Genomic DNA, 6,235 nt, shown 5'->3' with positions numbered 1-6,235 from the left:
ATCTCTCTCTCCCTCTCTCTCTCTCCCCCTCTCTTTCCCTCTCTGTCTCTTCCTCTCTCCCTCTCTCTTTTTCTCCCTCTCTCTCCCTCTCTTTATCTCTTTCTCCCTCTCTCTCCCTCTCTCCCTCTCTATCTCTCTCTCCCTTTCTCCCTCTCTTTATCTTTCTCCCTCTCTCCCTCTCTTCCTCTCTCTCCCTCTTTCTCCCTCTCTTCTTCTTTCTCTCCCCCTCTCTCTCTCCCTCTCTCTCTCTCTCACTCTCTCTTTTTGCCCTTTACTGATAGGAGACAACCATGTCACATACACAGACTGGCATCCATTATTCGTTTAGAAGAATAAAACAAGGTCTTTTTATTGTGTCGCTTCAATTCAGTTACTATTTCAAACGGCCTTCACGGGTTCCAATTCTTCCACGGGTTGTATTTGGATAACTTTTACTTTTATGAACAAATATATTTCTGCTGCAACATTAATACTTGCGAGTATCTGCGTTTTTAAGCAGGCCACGGGGATGCGAATAGATAAATCTCTTGACACGGTTACAGTATACTGCAACGCTACACAGCATTGTATGGGTTCCTATCGCAACAATAAATACAGTAATTGAATTGATTTTGAGAAATATGGCCTCCTCCAAATGTGGCCTCCTGTTTCACGAAAATTTACTATTATTCATAAATGTCCAACCAAAGATCAATAATGCATTTTCTATAATGCAACTGTTAATGGTTAATTTAGCATTTAATGGTCATCTACGGGGTGTTCACATTCCGCGGCCAGCTGGAGTGTCACTGAGATACTATTATTCTTATGACCATTACATAAATATTTATGACTGTTTTCCTCCAAGCAGAGAAAATAAAAACAAGGCATCGCTGATTTAATCTGAAATAGCCAAACAGGTTTTAGATCCCTGGAGTGATCTGAGAAATTTTCCCCAAGCCAACCCATTAATAATGAAACATTCCTTCACAACACACACACGCACACACACATACATACACACACACACACACAAATGGCCTTACTCTGCGTTACCGGAGCAATTTGAAATTCATAAATATGAATGAATAAATACGAATGATTACCATTCTTATTGAAGCTTTGAACTGACCTTCAGCTAGAGATTACCATCAGCCTTTGAGGACTTTGATTTACTGTTACATTACATTATTTATTTGTCCAGCAAGACTCTTTAGTCTTTCTTTGTCTGCTAAAATAGCTGAACACATTTATCCCTTTAAAGAGATGGATATTTACTGCACTCCATTCATGCTTGGTGCCTTGTTCAAGGACACAATCACCAAACCTCACCTGGGAACTTAAGCTTGTAGGTTTGGGGTAACAAGCACAGCAATCGAGATAGTGAGTCTTAAATCGAGGTGTGTCCATTGTGCATGCACCAAGATTACATTCACCAACTGTAATAGGCTTTGTCTTATTGTAGGTTTTTTGGAATGTTTTTTTTGTACTTAGTACAAATACTATAGTACCACAGCTTTCAGTTACAGAATTGGAATGTTCAGTTAAGAATCACACATTTCTGACCTCACACCTTAAGGGGTTAAGTAAATATGAAGTCATAGTCACATGATGACATCAAGGATTTGGGTGGTCACTGAAATATTGGGAGCACACAGAAAAGTGTCCTGGAACAGAACATGCAAGGAGATAAGGCGTATATCTGACCCCACACACTCTCTCAATGGTGTCTGGCATCAGGGTGTACACTACCTTATAAGGTTATTCATTTGAGGCTATAAAGTAAGAAGTCTGTTTTTCCTACAGCAATGATTTCATGGTTTATATATGCACTGAATGCCACAAACTGAAATTCCTTCCAGAAATACATCAGCCAGAAAACATCCTTCCAGAAAAAATATCAGTTCTATCTTATCTTTAATACATTTTAAGAAATCAATTTTGCTGTTCGCTGGCGTCCTCTGCAATCAAACCGTCCTTTAATTTGCTGGACGTCAAATCTTCCCCGACAGAAAAAACATATATAAGATGGAGTAGAATTAGGCATGAGGAACACAATCTGGAGCTCCATATTTCCCACTCGGAACGGCGGAATATCAAAGCGATGGCAGATGCCCGGCACTCAGCAACCGCGGAAATTTGTCAACACTCAACGAGGCGAAATTGTGCCGGTGCCAGATTAAATTACGTTTCAGAAAACTGGCGGCGTATCAAAGCGCGCCTCCCGCAACAGAAGTTTCCGTCTTCGTACGACTCTTTTATCTCCGAGTCGCCATATGGAAAAGTCACAACACAAAGCAACACACAATCTCATTTGCATGTAAATGACAACATTGGCGTCGGCGGATCAGAGGTTTGCGATGAGGAGTACACGAGTGAGACTGCGACTGAACAAGCCCCGACCGGGGGCTGAATAAAAGCAGCTCCGTAATTATGTGTAATAATGCTCGCCTTCCAATGTAGTCCTTTTAGTCCCTAACAGGCCCAAATGTTTGCGTGTACCCACACTCGCTCAATCATTATTAAACCTACACTCCCCGCTAAAGAGAAGAGTGGGGATTGATGCATTTTAACACGCTGTCGTAGCAATCTCATAACAACAAATGTAATGGTTATGATGATTATGATTATGATTATTATTATTGTGATACATGATTCAGTTATGTACACACAATGTGACCATCGAGGAACAAGTTCCTTCTCCTTTCCATAAGTGCAATTAGATTTAATTTCTTTTTCTCCCTCTCGGAAACGCGGTAGGACGAGGGGTCTCCTACAGCACAGTGTCCCCATCACTGTACCCCACATTCTATAACCACACAAGGAGTCACAACCTTGGCGCAGGGCTTCACCTGAACGATGGAGGGACTCCTACAGGACAGTGTCCCCATCACTGTACCCCACATTCTATAACCACATAAAAAGAGTCACAATCTTGGCGCAGGGCGTCACCTGAACGATAGAGGGACTCCTACAGGACAGTGTCCCCATCCCTGCAATGGGACCGTGACCTCAGGAGCTCTGCTTTCACCTGCAAACTTCTCCTGCAAGTTCTCCCATGGAAGTAGCGAGCAGGCCACACCCCCACCCAGCTTCCTCTGTCACACAGCTGAACGCTCCAGTGCCGCGCAGCTGCCAGACTCCCACACAGATACGCTTCGGCTGTCTCACTTCACGTCGAAAAAGCGGCAAAAACAGCACGCGTTTTCGGGGCTAAATGCGAGGGTGAAAGCCACGTCTTTGCAGGGTTTCTCACTCATAAGGTCCTCGCTCTCCCCTCCTCTTTCCCCTTTCACAGCACAGCTGTCAGATCGGAGAGAGACTGTGGCAGCAAAGCTCCACCAGGGCAGCGCTGAAACAGCCGTGGTTGGCTCACGCTTTAACCCTGTAAGGTGTGACATCACAAATACGTGATTAGCGTGTTCTTAACCGAACATTCTAATGCCGATGTAACAATCACCGCTGGGAGTTGAAAGCAATGGAGTTCTAGAACGCTGACTTGGAATTTTGAGAAAAAAAGAAAAAAAAACATTCCAAAAGAAGCTGCTCTTCAAAAAGGGTTAAAATGCTGCATATAGTATCTCTGTCACATGACCGAGAGCTGTCATTTTGATGCAGGAGAGGAGCACGGCAAACCCATCTCCGGGTACATTAATGCCAAGAGGTTAATATCACCGAGGGGAATGGAAAATACTGCCATACCACAGGTATGGAGGCCCCACTGACTGCAGCACCAGATGATGTGGAAAAAAGCAAGCAAGAAGAAAGAAAGTTCCTGCTACACAAATTTAATCAAATGCAAACATTCTACTGCTCGCAAACCAACCAACTCCTTCACTCTATCCTCGATTTGATATGATACACAACCAGTTCCTCGCTAATAATTATTAACACCTTACTCTGATAAGAAGCCTTTTGTTCCTTCAGCCTAGTTGTGTCACTCTTGGGCAGATTCGAAGGTAAACATCGCAAGGTGATTGGTCAGAAAGGGGTAGTTTTTTAAATGATTATCCAAGGTGACTTACAGTTGATTAGACTAAGCAGGGGACAATTCCCCCTGGAGGAATGCAGGGTTAAGGGCCTCGCTCAAGGGCCCAACAGCTGTGCGTATCTTATCTCGGCTTGACCCACCAATCTTCTGGGTCCCAGGCATGTACTCCAGCCACTAGGCTACAAGCTGCCCAGCAGGATACACTCCACTGCCAAGCAGGATTGTTTATTTATTCCTAGCATCCATTGATTTGTGTCCTTCCGAACACCTACCAGTGATGAGCCAACAATCAAATTAAAACCCGCTCGCAATCGCCTCACTCAGACAACAAATTACGCACCCTCTAATACAAATAAAGAGGGCTTTAATTACTGACCCCCCCGCCCCCCGACCAGGCCCTTCATCATCCTGTCACCGTCGGCGAATCGGAGCGACCGTTTCCAGCGGAGCGTGAACGCTGGAACGCGCGGTCGGCGAAAAAAACGGGTTCCGAGAGACGACCCCCATCGAGACGAACGACCGAACAGAAGCAGCCTCGGAGGCCCACGGTCACCCCGCGGCTACTCAGCCAAGACCGAAGAACAGCGAGTCGGAGGGGCTGACTTCACATGTTACCTCAGAGGAGGGTCAACCTCCGCCGGTGATGTATCGCCGTAGCTGACGCTGTGACAAAGGACGGTCCAGATACTGCTGTGGAGGGACCATGTCAGGGATCATCAAATCACAGCCCTTGAGGGCTGGGAACTGGGCCCGGTTTGGATTCGAGGTCCAGATTTGATAATTGCTGATTTATGTTAACTCTGGCACTAGAGGTTAGAGTTAGAGGTCCCATATTGTACACCTTTCCAGTGCTTTATTTCAGGTCCTGATATCCATAAGAAGATGGTTTGTGTGGTTTTAAGTACCAAGAACGATCGCAATCCAGGTCTACATGTCCAGCACCCAGCGCCATGTATTAGGGACTGTGTCTTTAAGGCTCATTGATATCAATGACACTCTGGTCTGATTGGCTAACTAGCTCTCTAGCTCCACAACGAAATGAACGCTGTCAGTGCCCAGCTGCAAGGTGGGCCGTGTTGAAGGCGGACTGCGTACAGTTGCGACGTCAGAACGTTATAGAAGCCGAGATGGCTTTGTTTAACAGCAGCTTCATTCGTGAATTTCTTTGGGGACGGTGTGTGTTCACACTGCTTTTATAGCACCTACAAAGCCTTTATAATCCACATGATGTAGGGTGTAAAATTAGCTTCTTGAGAGGGCAGAAAGGGAATCAAGAAAACTAAAGGCAAAGCTGACAAATTAATATTTGGGAGACTAAAAAGACGATAAAATATTCCATCCATCTCCCGCCTCTCCCAACACGAAAAACCGGTCGATAAAAGAGAAATATAATCTGCGCAAACAGGGTCTCCTGCCACCACAATAACGAAGGAGAAAAAACAAAACAGTTTTGTGACAGACTGATAAACATGTTTTCACATCTGACTATTAGACACTGTCATCGCCTTCGCTAAACGAATCTTCACCCCAATTACACAGCAATCTATTCCGAGGACAATTACCGACCCGCAGGCTGGCGAAAGTCTCCCAAAAAAATCAATAAGTCATGTTTGCCACATTCGTCAGACCCAATCGGGCCCAATTAGGGGAACGTTCCTCCGTCTCGCGTGGGGAATCGGGGAAAGGCGCGACACAAACAAGCCATTCCAACATCCGAGGAAGACGTCGCCCAGAAATCTCCAAATAATTTATCGTGTTTTGACGTCGCTAAGAAATCTCTGAACGCTTTCCAGAGTTTTATTCCTCTTAGCGATTTTTAATCAGCAAGCCCTGATGTTGATGTGCTGACTGTTTGTCTGCTTTTAATGTCGAGGCGTTTGAAACTTTGTGTTTATTTGTACTATTTTAATATCACGTCTTATAGTGTCTGTATGCCTGTGGCTCTGTGGGTTCAGAGGGACCTCCCTGCATAAATAAAAGTTAAATAAAAATGTTAAAAAATGAACAAAACACTGTCTCCCTCTCTCTGTCTCTCTTTTTCTGTCTCAGCCTCTCTCTCTCCCTCTCTCTCTCACCCTCTCTCTCTGTCTGTCTCTGTATCTCTCTCTCTCTGACACTACCTCTCTCTCTCTATCTCTGCCTCTCTCGCTCTCGGCCTCCGCCTCTCTCCCTCCCTCTCTCTCTCCCTACCTCCCTCTCTCTCCCTCTCTCCCTCCCTCTCTCTCCCTCTCTCCCTCCCCCTCTCTCTCCCTACCTCCCTCTCTC

The sequence above is a fragment of the Conger conger genome, chromosome 5, assembly GCF_963514075.1.
Source record: "Conger conger chromosome 5, fConCon1.1, whole genome shotgun sequence".
Taxonomy (NCBI): Eukaryota; Metazoa; Chordata; class Actinopteri; order Anguilliformes; family Congridae; genus Conger; species Conger conger.
The sequence above is the reverse complement of the archived record's forward strand: the minus strand, read 5'-3'. Positions refer to the sequence as shown.